Below are 14374 nucleotides of genomic sequence, written 5' to 3' on the forward strand. Positions count from 1 at the left end.
CGTTGTCCCCCTACCATAACTATGTTTAAAGTAAAGCAGCAGTGGTGAGTAATGGAAACAATTTCATTCACGTGTTGTGAATTAAATGAGAGAAACAACTTATGCAACATTCAATTACTTTATTCAATATGTCCTCTTGGACCACATACAATCGACGAAATAACAGAGTATTGAAGAAATACAATTCTTTAATCTTTACACAGAAATTATTTTTATTTATAGTCTGTCCTTGATTTCCATAACAAAGGTTCTCATAATACATGTATTGCTTGTTTAGTTGTCTCTGTAAAATATGTAAAAAGCCGGCTCATCCCTGAGAAGACAAAGCATTTCCTTACTGCACAATGACAAATTTAAAAAAGCGTCAGAAGCAGTACTGCTGCACTAATGGCCATGTGAATTATCCTACTAACTACTTTGATGGGATAAATTAACCCAAGCAGCCCCCTGGACTAACATACCTATAACTGCATTTTCCAGTACAGACCTCCTCAACTACTCGGAGATCTTACTTCAGTTAAGCAGACAGAAGGAGAGTACCTTCGTGACTTAGCAGAATTCTGCCATCCTAAACCTGAACGGCATTTCTTTATTTATTTGACTGGGGCCATGCAGGAAGAGAATCTAGGACTGCATACAAAGCCATTTCTGAAATTTGGAAAGGAGGGAACAAAGACGAACTGTGGAAATACTAAGAAGATCTTTCCTGACCGTACCCTCTAGAAACCCATGGCATGAATGTACCGCCTCGTTCCCTGCAGGTAGGTGGACAGTACCCCAGCAGTATCTCCTCCCTTCTTCCAGACGCCAGATTCTCACGTGCTTTGGAAATCCAGCACATGAAAGAAGAAGACAGAGGAAACATGCAGCTCTGCATTGTTACCCTGCATCCTGCAGTACAGCCGTGCCTTCTGCCATGACAGCCATCTCCCATTAAAGAGCAAATTAGTTTGGCTGGAAGAATTAGCACTTCCCAAGTCCCAGAAGGTAATCCAAGACACAAGGGCTCACAGAAATTGTGCTACCTTCCTTCTCATGCCCTCCCTCATCTCAGGCTATTTACTTTAGCTTCTTTCATATGCATGCCTCTTTTGCCTTCTTCAACTTTTAGTAATAAGCAAACCCCAAATCAGTAAACCAGAATACGATGGAGAAGAGATAATGAGCTCCAGTATTTCCTTTTCCAAGGAGCCAAAATTCCTGGTCTCACCCTTCCGGTAGCAAATGAGATTCTTGCTGGAGGATGTCCTGCCTCGAATCAGGTGGGTTTTTTGAGGTTTCACCTCTTGGTTCCCTTCCAAATGGAATCAAATTTCAAGACAGGCTACACTAGGCAATAAACTCTGACAAACTTCCATGATTTAAGTTCAGTAATCTTTCTCCTCCCTACTTTTCTCTTGGCTGGGTTTTCACATATAGCCAAGAGGAAAAATCCTGCTCATCATCAACAGGGAAGCCAGTAGAGGATATATGCCTACCACAGGTATGTGTTATTCTGCAAGCTTCTTTATGGAACAGTGGTATCTGTTATCACTAACAACTTTCTCCCCTTCACCTTTAAAAAAAGCAGCAAACAACCATATACTAAACAGGGGAAGTACAATATGCACATCAGAGAAAGCACGTCTTATGACTTCAGATATCCCCCTATCATACACTCTTTGAAAAATATCTGAAGAAACCTGTCTGCAGGGTAAGCAACCTTCAGAGAAAGCAGATTCACTTTTTCCAAACTCTCCCATTTTGAGGGGAGTTTGGAAAAAGCATTCAAAGTTGTCCTCCCATAACAGGAAATGATCAGATAATAAAATTAATGCTGTAGCATATAAAAGAGTGAACAAAAACACCAACACCACTTTCTACTCAGCAAAAGAATATTCCCACACAGGAGAAGGAGACAGCACAATAAATCTGGCTTTACATAATGACTTGGATATGCAAAGAATTTCAAAAGCACTGAACAATTTGGAGTGGCCATGATGTGCTCAACACCAGCTCACACAAGACTTGATCCAAAACCACTAAAAATCAATGGGAGATTTTCCATCGACTATAACAGACTTTGGTTTGAGCCCTTTCAGCTCTGAACATCAGAGTCCACAGTTAAAAGCCGATGCAAACCACAGCTAAGTCCTCCCTCTTCCAGCATGGAGCCATAGGACATTTCAATTTCCTTGGGACCATCCAGCAGCAGCACCCTCGGTTTCACAACCAGTACGTCAGGACTAGATTATTCCATCATTAGCAACTAACAATGGAACACACCAGCTCATCCAAAGGTCACCAATTCAAATAAACTGAAGGAAGGCTGAGACTAATTTAAGGGTCCTGGATCTAATACGAAGGATGATTCTGAGCCAGTTAGTAGAAAATCAAGAATAATTAAAAAAAAAAATTCTTCTGGAGGAAGGAAGTAAGCATATCCAGTTTCACAAAACTTTTGTTATTATTGTGCCTTAAACAGCTGTCCTGTGAGAAAATGAAGGGCTACACCTTCCAGCGACAGTCCAACTTCTTCACTTTAAAAAAGGCTGTATATTTAAATAGTTGTATTATTTACAGTTCAAAGTAAGGGGGAGAACTCAAGCCTCTCACTGTAAGGCAATGCTGCTAACTAGTGAAATTGCATTATGATAAAGGGTCCTGAAAATTACCTTGTTATTACGGAAATTTCTTATAAAGAGCAAGCCTTTTGCTCTTTTTTTTTTTTTTTTTTTTCCCCACAAATGTTTATTCAGAAGTTGGAAAACAGGAACCAGAAAATCTAGTAAATTGCCTCAATACACAAGTAGTACTGAACTGTAAAAGGAAAACAAACCATTTCATAAAAAGATCCACAGTCTATCAATTATGCAAACATGTATTTACGACAGACTGTTTTGTAAATAAAAGCTAAATTTATTACTGTAACTAGCAGATGGCTCAGTTTGAACGTATGAATCTTCTGTTAAAATAATATGAGGGACACGCATATACTGTAGGAAAAAAGTCCCATTCGCCCCTCCGAGACAGCTCTGGTACTTATTACAGCGACTTCAACTTAACCCGCGTTTCTCCTTCCACCTCCTGGATGACAGGAGTGCAAACAGGGTTTCTGGGGACCGAGGCTCTACGGGGCTCCTGCCGCTCACCAGGACAGGTGCGATGGTGTCAACCAGCAAATGGCTTCTTAAGGCTGACAGTTCTCCCTTTCCCTTTCCCTTTCCCCTCATACGCTGCCCGATCAATCCACCCACAGCAGCTTTCAAGCCTTCCTCTTCTATATTTAGTTAACAATTAACACGTTTGGCTTTTTAGCTCCACGGATTGCTGTTGCTGCTTTAGAAAGTCAAATGAAACTTCAATGGGTAAACTCTTAACGAGGAAATACCACCGATGCTGCGAACAGAAATAAGGAAACGCCGGCAGACACGCACACCGCCGGCTCCCCCCGCCGCCTCCCCGGCACCGCCGAGCCCCGCGGGGATGAATACCGGCGGCTGCCGCCGAGCCGCTCCCTGCCCTCCCCGCCGGGACGGGACGGGCCGCGCCGCCGCTCGCCCCCCGCCGCCCCCGGATGCTGCGGGCGGGCGGGCGGGCGGCGCCCCGACGGGCCGCCGGGTCTCTCCCTCTGCCCTCCCCTCCTCTCTCCCCGACACCGTTTGCGCGTCGCTGCCGCCGCTCTCCCCAACGGTGACGGCTACACACAGCGAGCGGCCGGGCAGCGCGGCTGCCCGCCCCCCTGCCCCCGCGACGGCGAAGCGGCCGCGAACGGGGGAGGGGGGCGGGCGGGGGGGAGGGAGGGTGGGGGGCAGAGCCCCGGGACACCGACAACCTGCGGAGCCGGCACCCCCTGCCCGCCGCCGGTGCGCCCGCCCACGCCTGCGGACGGTGCGTGCTGCCCCCCCACCCCGAGCGGCAGCGCGGGTGACTTACCGGCGAAACGGAGCGGCCCGCCCGCGCACCCGCCCGGGCGCGGCGCGGTGCGGTGCGGTGCCTCTCGCCGCGTCCCTCCCGCCAGCCGCCGTCTGGCTGCGGACGTGACCTGGATTCCCCCCGCCTGCGCCGCCGCCTCCCGCCGCCTCCCGCGGGACCGCGCACACGCCGCTCCGCGCCGCGCTGCGCCCCCCGGCCCCGCCCGCCGCTGCCGCTCACCTCCGGCCGCGGCCCCCCGCCGCGCCTCCGCGCCGCCTCAAGCGACGCGCGGCGGAGAGGAGCGCAGCGTTACGCAACGCGCCCCGCGGCCCCTCCGCGCCGCGGTAGAGGGTCGCCGGGAGGCGGGCGCGGGGCGGAGGGAGACCGCGGCGGGGCCGGGGCCGGAGCCGGGGCCGCCCCCGGCGGCCACTTGTAACGCCGCTGGGGCCGGCGCCCGCGGGCGGCCGGGATCCCCCCGCCTACGGCTCGGCTCGGCTGGGCACGACACGGCACGGCTCGGCTCGGCTGGGCTCGGCTCGGCTGGGCGGGCGGCGCCCGGGCAGGGCGGGCCCCGGGGCGCCGCCGAGTCACCCCTTGTGCCCAGAGGCCCGGGCGGCGAGGTGCGGGGACGGGGCTGCGGGGACACCCGCGGCGTTCTGACACCACGGAAATTAAAATGCGGCGGCGGTAACGCCGCAACATGCGGCCGCGGATGGCCCTGACGGAGGGGCACGGGCGGAGGAGGAGGAGGAGGACTCCCCCGTGGTGAGAGGCTGAAGGCAGCGGCCCTGGTAACAGCTCTGCCGCAGGCAGGGAGGCCGTGCCTCGGCCTCTGGAAGCGGGTACCCAGGCCAGCCGCGGCATTGGGCACCCAGTCAAAGGGCTGTTGGATGGCACCTTCTCCGTCCCGCCGGGCTGCCCGGTTATTTACCGCCTGCCCGTCCCAAATAGGCTTTGCCGGGAAGGCCGCACCTCAAGGCGTCCCTCACAGGCGTGCGGGCAACCCCGGTGAGCGCAGGCGGCTGGAGGCGGCGGGATGCCCGGTGGGGGTCCCCCCTTGCCCCCGCATCGCTGGGTTTGGGGAACCAGTCCAGCCCCGGGTGGGCAGGCCAGGGGCCCTGCAGGCAGCCGCCCCACGCAGGAGTCGGCAGGGACGAGGCGGGCTGGAACCAGCACACCCACTCCCACAGGAAAACGAAGGCGGACGGGCCTCCGGCCTGCCGAACGGGGGGAAACTGAGTCTCGGGAACACGATCGCTGCACCTCAGCCCAGCACAAATGCTGCTTCTTGCCCGCAGCAAGGCAGGCAGTTCTGGGAGGCTGTACGTCCCCTGGCCTTCAGTCACGCTCGAAGGATGTGCTAGGAGAAGGATGACAGTACATCCCCACCGCCCATCCCCAACTCCTAAGGCAGGGAAAGCAAGGGCAGAGAAGTAAGTACCCAGAGTCTCATTAGCAGCTATCAGCTTGAGCCAGTAAGATGGCGTCTGAAGTAACAGGCGTGAAAGCAATAGCTACTTGAAAGAATAAGATCAGTTTGTTTTTCCTTGAGGAATTACAGGAATATTAAACCCTTCTTGCAGTTATAAATCATTTAATGCAAATCATTTAATCCAAACAGAATTTTTACAGGCTCATGAGGCTCGCTCATTTTGCCAAGAGTGAGTCATGTACAAATAAAATGAAACCAACAAAGAAAAGAGCTCTCATACCATGTGTATGTGGGTGATCCTTTGAAAAACTTGTAATTATTTTTTTAACTCTACCACAGCCAGGAAGACAGGTTTGTGAAGCAAGAGCAAACCTTGATGACTGAGCTGTAGCCCATCGCCGCGTAGTTTTTCCTTCACCCAGAAAGCAACACAACAGGTCCCTTGTCAGGCCGACGACAGCAACAGCGTGACTAATGTTATCAGCAGCCCCTCAAAGGCTGCGGTTTCAAACCAAGTGGTGTACTGACTTACTGAGGAAGCAAAAGACTTTTCAAAAAAAATGAAAATAATGTTAAGTGATTAATACTTAGTAAAAGAATGCAGTAGGCTATTAATCCCTCACTTACGGGTTAGTTAAGGACATGAGTTAAACTTCATTCTTCACTCTCCATGTCATAAATATGTGCTGCTAAACACAGAGCACAGCACAAGCCAGCGGGGTGGTGATGCACTGCTCTGAAATGACTAAAATGCAGGGACACAAAGCCATGTGACAGTGAGAATGGGAGCCTTAAAATGTGTCATCATCCCTGTCTAATCAAACTGATCCGGAACACCATTCACCGATGGCAATGGCAAACATTTGTGAATACGACAGAGGTACGGCTTCCTAGTATATTCTGATGCTGACTCCCCACATCATTTGGAAGAGATATGTCACAAGCGTCTCAAAGCGCTCCTCTAGCTGCCTGCGTTGCCTTTTAACATGCGGACAGATGCTCCTGGGTCCTCACACAACAGTCTCCCCTTCCACCTGCTTGTCCAGAGGATGATACTGCATGTGGACTGCACGTCCCCCTTGTAGACAGAAGCAGGGGAGGAGTCCAACAGCATTTCGGTAACAAGTCAAGGGGTCGGACCGAGGGCAATACAGCTGCCCAGGTCCAGTGTGTGCTGTGGACACCAGTGGAGCAGAGGGCCCTAGATTTAGGCAATCCACAACCCCAAGCCCTCTGTGACTTTCACCACCAATGGCCCTGCCAGTGCCTGGAACACCACCTCCCACTGGGCAGAAAGAGATGTGCCCTTGCTCCCATCGGGAGTTTGAAGGAACCTCTGCTTGTCTTGTTGCTACCAGGGATGCACTGTGTCTACTATGCAGTCACACAAATGATTTTCTTACACAGAGACCACAAGAAGGGGGTTCAGTACAACTGCGGGGCATGTAGAAGAGCTCTGAAACCCATCACTATCTGTACTGCCTGACCGAGAGCAGGCACTAAAGAGGGAGGGAAGAGCAGAGGGAGAGGGGGAGGGAGGGAGCATGTAGATTGTGCAGCCAGGAAAGTAATGACAACATTTTCCTCCATCCTGAGAACGGAAGTTCAGGTCATCTACAGGCATAAGCTCCCACTGCATCAGTTACCCATGGGCCATGACTTTGTTCACAAATACAGGAGTCAGAAACTTCCTTCAGTTAAAAAACAACCTAAGACTGACCTCATCAAATGACCAAGAGCTGGATCAGGACTGCATAGGATGTAATGCAGCTCTGAGATGAGCTGGAAGAGAACCTGTACATCTTACAGGGTGTAAGGCTCTTGTCAATGAAACAGTATTTTTTTCTTTCACATTTTAACACAACAACGTAACTTGGTACCTTGGTGGATTTTTATCCCCTATTGCTCTCAGTTTACTTCTCCTCCTAAGTACTTTTTATCTGGCTTTCATACCTTGGGATGGGCAGGCAGGGGAGAACTTTAGTTTAGCTGAGCTTTCTAATGGTAGATTTCAACTGGCAGATTTCCTTGTTACTGGTTCTTTAGATCATTTTTCCCTATGAATCTTTGATTTTAGAATGGTTGTTTGTCAAATCAGTTCAGACACAAATTACTTTGTGTTTTTCTCAGAAGTATTACACCCCTCATCTGTCTTTTTTGAGGAGGGGTGTTACTCATTTGTTTACACTCAAGCAGGCAGATAGGTAATGAAACACGAGCTAAGTAAGCAGCTGAATCACTTGACCACCTAGCACATGTTATCTGGTGGACAAGAGGAACCCCTAATCACTTTCTGAAGGAAGGTCCTACAAAACATGCAGTTTTTCTTATTGTTTGTAATTTCTTAGGCCTCTTATTTCCTCAGTTCTCTGAAATAGCATGGAGGAAAATGAAGACCAAAGACGAAAACAGTTACGGTAAAGCACCACAAAGTGTCAGTAGCTTAAGATCACTCTTGAGTCTGCTGATTAAATGAGAACCTCACCTTTTGGCAAAGAGAATCCAAACCATTTTGGTTTAAAAACCTTACAAGGAATGAGGAAATCTGGAAGCATACATGTCCCTTTCCATTTTTTAGACTACCAGTAGTGAGCCAGCACAGCAGGAAAGCATCCTGTGTAGGTCCCTCTTTAAACCACAGATAACCAGTGCTTATACATACAACAAAACTACCAGGCAGTAGGTGAATACAATTACTTTAGATTAATTTCCATTTATTCTTAATGAAAGCTGAGGCCAATCTTCTCTAAATGCCATGACAGACTTCAAAACATTTTGGTGTTAACTGAAGATATTTGGCCAACATCCTCTAGTCTTTGTCTGAGGCAAACATCCATTTCCTGAAAAAAAAAAGGTACTAAACCACTAATACTATTTACTGTTTAACTTTCTTTTCCCCTTTGATTTCCATTTTACCATACAGTATAATATATGTCTGTCTCAAGATTTTTGGGAAACCTAAAAATAACCTAACATAATAATACTTCATTTTTGCACAGAGATCTAATTCCATCCTGCCATCACAATTTGAGAGGAACCACAGTGAATGTGTGAGAAGCAAAATGAATAAAAGTTGCAACAAATAGGAAAGAAAAATAAATAACCAGAAGGAAAGCAAAAGAGAGAGAAACAAACCTAGAGGCACAATTTAGCCTCCAATGCACAGTTCATATCTATTTTTGATCTTCCATGTAAAAACACAGCAGGGAATTTTTTTCAAGTTATGCAGGGATGCACATGGCACAGGACATTAGTGCTTGGTCCACAAAACCAAATGAACAAAGGCAAAAAAAAATGAAGTGCAAGAAACCCAGCAAGATTAAGTTATCACCAAAAATTATATTTAAGATCTCTGTGTCTAAACTGCAACAACGAAGTACTGAGGAAAAGAGTCTCAGCCTTCCTACACTGAAGCAGGCTTCCAAACTTAATAGGAATTTGTGCATATTCATATTTTTATTGCAAAAGCTGCTTTACTAAAAAAGGCTATTTGGACTGTCATCAAAGGATGATGTGGAGGTTCAAGAAAGTTCAAAACGGATCAGACAATTTATGGTCGATAAGTCTATCGACGGCTAGTAAACACGATGATGCAATCCAGTGAAATCTCTGGCTCAGGAAATTCCCATAACCTCTGCCAGAAGTTAGGAAATCCTACACTTGTCCTATTTCTTCCAGTTTTTCTGCAAGCATCCTCTACATGTCAGAGTCAGTCAAAGGCGATCAGGCTAGATGGGCTACTGGAGTAAACAAAAACAGTAGTTCATACTTCTTATGCTCTGAAGAGATGATCAAGGCCATTCTTGTCATATATGCTGCCACCTGTGATGAATTTTTTAATGATCCAAGTCATGGCTCCAAATCTTATAAAAATTATAGTAGACCTAGTTTGGATTTCCCAAAAATACACAGCAGAAGCAACTCCACGTTAATAAATTAATGGCAAAAATAAATGACAAATTACAGGCTTCATTAGCTCACGTCTGTAGCTTTTCCTTCATACTGAATGGGCTGGACAAAGGATAAGATGGGCACACTAGAAAGGACAGCCCGTCAGACAACAAGAAATAGCATTTAACTGAGCTGCAAGAAAAGTTTCTAGTTTGAAGTGAGTGTGATAGCACCAAGGGATTTATATCTAGTTCCCTTTCAGTGGTGGATAGGGGACATCTCTTTTGAAAAGAATCAAAGCAAGAATGAATGCAGCTGTGAGAGAAGGTAGAGTGGGAAGATGGCTACAAGTCCTACTGAAACCATATCCCTTGTCCCAAACTGCTGCGGTTTCAGTTAAAAGATTAGGGCTTGGAAAGGCTCCTGTAGTTGGAGTAATTATAACTGGGTTACTCTGAGGGAAAGCTGAAACCCACTGAGGACAGGCTTGATTTTGGAGGCCTGACAGAAGCAAGAGCTTTGCAAGTTCTCTCATTCTTCATCTAAGATCATATGGAGCTCAACTACCAGGTGGGTGGGTGTATTAATTGGGGGAACGTGCAGCTCATCATATTCTAAATCAACTTGTTCTTCGTAAGTGAGTATTACTATGGAAAACACAGCAAGAAACATGGAGATGCTGGGAAACAACCTCTACCTCTAAGTAAAAAAACCAAAAAATAGGGATTGAGACTCCACCTTTCTATGAAGATCAGAAGACAACATAAAAGCCTGGTATCTCTTCTCTGGAGAAGATGAGGACATCTACTCATTTCAGTAAATGAAAACATGTGAAATAATGCACTACCATCTTTCCATTCATTCTCCATCACTTGCTTTAGTAGTATTTTGCTAAGCTTTATTTTAGCAGGCCTAAAATATGGAGTGAATGAGATCACTTTACCATCTTCATCCTGAATCCAATCATAGCTGGATTTCTGGAATAATTCAGAGACATGCACAGTTTTTGCTGAAGTATTTTGGTTCCTAAGTTTCCTTCAAAGGTATGGAAGAGATTACCATGGTGCTAGCAGAAATGCTATAATGGTATAGCACTATAATTCTATTATTTTGGAATGGCTGTTGCCATTTTGCTCCAAGTGTAGCATGCAGTGTAGTATATATATAGCTGCCCAGTGTAATATGTAGCGCTGGTACGGTTCCAACAGTCTTATTTCAGTAAAGGCCAATTTAAACATGATTTGCCTGACATACAAGAGGAAAGCGTCTTCTGAGCGTGATTATGGGCTTCATGTTGCGATACTTAGGCTAATAGTGCCTGAAAAAAAACAGCAGTTCCTTCCCCTAGAAAACCTGGTCTGCCAGGAATCCCAGAAGATGCTTTGGAGGCCAGCTTGAAAAATTTCTCTGTAGGACCTGCCAAGGAATAGTCCTGCTTTAGTCAAAATTCTGGTGTTTCAAGTGACCTTACCCAGTATAAACATGCTGCAGCAGAGTGGCAGTGTTACCCAGTGTGCATAAATTTCTGCAGAGGAAAGTCCTTCAGGAAAAGCTCTTGCTTGGCTTCTAGAACATAAGTATGAGAAGTCATAGCATAGCACTCAGCAGCGCTATACTTTTTTTATATGTACCTGGTCCGCCAAACCCCAATGACATTAAAATTAAAAAGCTAATTATGACCTGAATGATGTGAGAAGTATTATGGAAACACCTACAGATCCTACCTGGTGCACTCAGACCCACAGCTATGAACTCCTGGAACAAATTAGAAACTGGCACTACCATAATAGCTGGGTATCTCATTTCTTTAGGATACATCTGAATGAGCAAAACATGAACAAACAAGCAATGGATGAGACAGATAAGTAGCTAATTCCAACATGCAGGAACCTCCTGCTTTTTAACTTATCCACCCTAGTCAGCCCTCTGACTATAGGAAAAACCATCCGCCAAATCAATTCCTGTGTACCAGGGCAATAAACAAATTAGAAATGCACAGAGACAGGCTGAGCAACTTGCACTTTTTTTAAAATATCTTTGCAAAAAAGGAGAACTTGGGGAGGAGCTGGTGATGATTAGAAACTGATGATGGCATACACTGCCGGATTTTTCTCCCTCCAAACATACTTCTTCATCTCTTTCAATTCACAAGGTCTTCAGACACACCATGAGCAGCTACTTATTCTTTCTAAGGACTTTTTGGAAGGCCAGGACTTACATTTCTAGCACTGTGAAGAGGAAAAAACCTTTGAAGAAATATTACCTGTTTAAAGCACTATTTGATGGTCTAATGATTTTTTTAAAACAACAACTTGAATTTTGCCAAAAATGTCATAAAACACAGTGAAAGTCCTTCTCCACCCTGACCATACAGCTCTCGATACATAATAATCACCTGAAGGAAGGAGATTCTCTAGAAAAAAATGTGTATTTACTGTTTACTACAGTGCCATGTTTCATCATTCAGTATTGAAAATGCCCATTAATAAAATAGCATTCATTGGTTTTATAACCATTCCAGTTCAAAATCTTCTTTTTGGGACTCTAATTGATCCTCCAGATGAGCTTTATTAATCATTGACGGAAAACTGGCAAAATCCTACCCTGTACTTTGGCAGCCTTTCAAAATGTCCAATTAGGTCAAATCGAGAAAGCCCCAGAAACCAATTACAGCAGCACTTCTAAGCCAAAACAACTCACTGTACTCTGAAACAACTGCAACATTACAGGAAAAAAACCCAAACCAAACCCCTCAGTTGTGATCTGGTTATGCACCTGAAATACCACCTCCATAGAAACGTGCTGAATAGCCACTCCTTGAACCACATCAATTAATGATATTTGCTTACAGATTTTCTTTATCAGTGTCATAAATGCCACCAAGCAGTTCACCATGAGGAACAGTGCCAGCCAGCTCCTTAAATCTGTCAAGCGAACGCTTGCTCCCCTTTAGCATTTTTCTATACATCTCACCTTCAGCACTCTAATCTGTATACAAAGTCTTCACCTTTTTATGAGTTTCATGTGTTCTGTATCTCACCTGCATGTTTGTACATTAACAAATATGTTGACAATGTGATAAAAATAATCTTGGCGGCAAGAACAATAGCAACCTTTATCTAACTTCTCAAGCATGTGATCTTTGCTTCTGCAGTACTACTGCACGTAATGCCATAGGTGCTGGTGGGCTGTCTGATGTGTTTGTTGCTGCCAATCCTAATCCCCCCGCCCACAGTTAAGAATTAATTAGGCCTTGAAGATGCCAGAGGGAGGCAAAACAAACAAAAATAGCATTTTAATTAACTGTAAACAATAATTAAAATTCTGCATTATGTTTAGAATCTGCGCATTTCTGGACTTACTGCAGTGACTCTGAATCTAATGAGATCATCCAGCTAAATCCCAGAGGACTGGACAGATCTCAGATCCTAAGTATATCCCCTATTGTATCTCAAAACGGTAAATAATTCATGCATTCTTATTGTGAAGACTGGTAGTTAAAAATTCAAAAAATAACCAAACTCCATGTTTGAATGAGTTTGAATGAACCAAAATCCATGTACCCTGGCCAGACTAAGGAGAACAAAATGTGCACACATGTAGTAAGTAGGTTTTGAGTTTCCAATTCCAGATGTACACTTGTTCTGCAACTTCATAACACAATGGTCCCCACTTTACTGTACTTAGTTATTTTGTTGGCTGTTTTTATTATTTATTTACTTATTTACAGTTCCCTTTTACTTTTTTTTATTATACTAATAAAATTAGGAGTGTGGTGTTAAACAACATTCTTTTGTCAAAGTCATGGAAGTTACGCCCAATGTTTTCCATTCCGATGCTCTTTTAATTACAATGTTGAGACACAGAACCCTCTAACCCTCACAGAACCCTCTATCTATTTTAGTTACTCGGTTTTCTCTGCCATTTGATCTTCAGCTGGCTAGTTTACAAATTGGATCTCATCAGCTCATCTCAACACAAAGTATTACATTCCCTCAAGTTATGCTTGAAAGAGTCACCTGTCATTCAGAAGTCAAACCTCTTAACAAAAATCTCCTTACCTTCACCAGGAGGACAGGTAAACTTCCTGAAGTTTTACTTTACCATGAGCTTGATCAAGGGTAACCACCAGGACCTAGCCATACAGAAGAAAGTCAAGGCTTTCTCTTGTGCCCATCTCTAGAAAACTTAAGGAAAACATCTGTCTGAAGTAACCACACAGCTTTTGTATTCTGTAATTTTCCCAAAATAGCTAGGCTCTTAACATTCATTAACTACAGCTAAAACTTGCATTCACAAAATAAAGATAACCGAACTCTTAATACCATTTATATAATGCACTCAATAGAACAAATATCTCATTTGAATTATAGCCACTACACGGCAGACAAGTGCAATGTTTTAGTTAATAAGTTGAAAGGTTTGTGTGGATCCTTTTCTTCCTCCCATTATTTGTTTACTAATCCATTAATATAAAAATCATCAACATAAAAATGTTTGGAAGATCATGCGTATCTCTAGCCCTCTTTCAGCTTGAGTTTCATAGGTTTCTCAGGTTTCATAGGTTCATAGGTTTCATTTATTCTCCCTTACATTTTGCAAAACTAGTAGGTACAGAAGATTAACCGATTAGAAATATTAACATTTTCACTTCCATGGCACATTTTTTGAAATGCAAATTGAAGAATCGTAACAGAAGCTTTAAGGCCTTCATAAAACAGTAAAAACAGACTGGTAGATATTCAGGAAGCCAAGATTAGACCTAAGTGTAAGATCTATGTCAGGATGTATCCTAACATAAGGATATCTTTTGTTGGAACGACTGCCATTATTTATGACTGATTGCAAATGTGGCTGAATTGCTTTGTTGACCTGGAAAGGTCAGGAAGTTTACTCTGGTTTTCCTTGTTTATGTTACACCTTTTCTTTAACTGTCTATACTCTCATAACTGCACCACTTTGCTACTTCTGTCTTTCTACAAGCTTTCCTCACATTTTCCCATTAATTTGTGTATTATTTTTTGTTCTGTTACGGTGGCAAACAACCCATTAAAAGTGCTACATTTCTTTTGGGTGGATGAAGAAACTAGTAATTGCCCCCCTTTCTTTACATGAAATGCTGTTTTGCCACCGCCTAGAAGGCCCAGCTTGGTACAG

At 44.9% G+C, this 14374-nt stretch overlaps 1 protein-coding gene across 6 annotated transcripts in view; it reads right to left on the reverse strand.

The window, feature by feature from the left end:
* THRB (thyroid hormone receptor beta) overlaps positions 1-13698 on the reverse strand; it is a 166549-nt gene extending 152851 nt beyond the window's left edge. For 2 of the 6 annotated variants that reach the window (XM_074900532.1, XM_074900534.1), the window contains exon 1: positions 3916-4031. The gene's annotated coding sequence lies outside the window, so the exon portion shown is untranslated. Of the gene's footprint in view, positions 1-3915; positions 4044-4134; positions 4167-13278 lie in introns of those variants that run through there. The other 4 variants (XM_074900533.1, XM_074900537.1, XM_074900535.1 and 1 more) reach the window with 4 other exon arrangements.
* Between the last annotated feature and the right edge of the window lie 676 nt (positions 13699-14374).

Source organism: Athene noctua, chromosome 2 (assembly GCF_965140245.1).
Source record: "Athene noctua chromosome 2, bAthNoc1.hap1.1, whole genome shotgun sequence".
Lineage (NCBI taxonomy): Eukaryota > Metazoa > Chordata > Aves > Strigiformes > Strigidae > Athene > Athene noctua.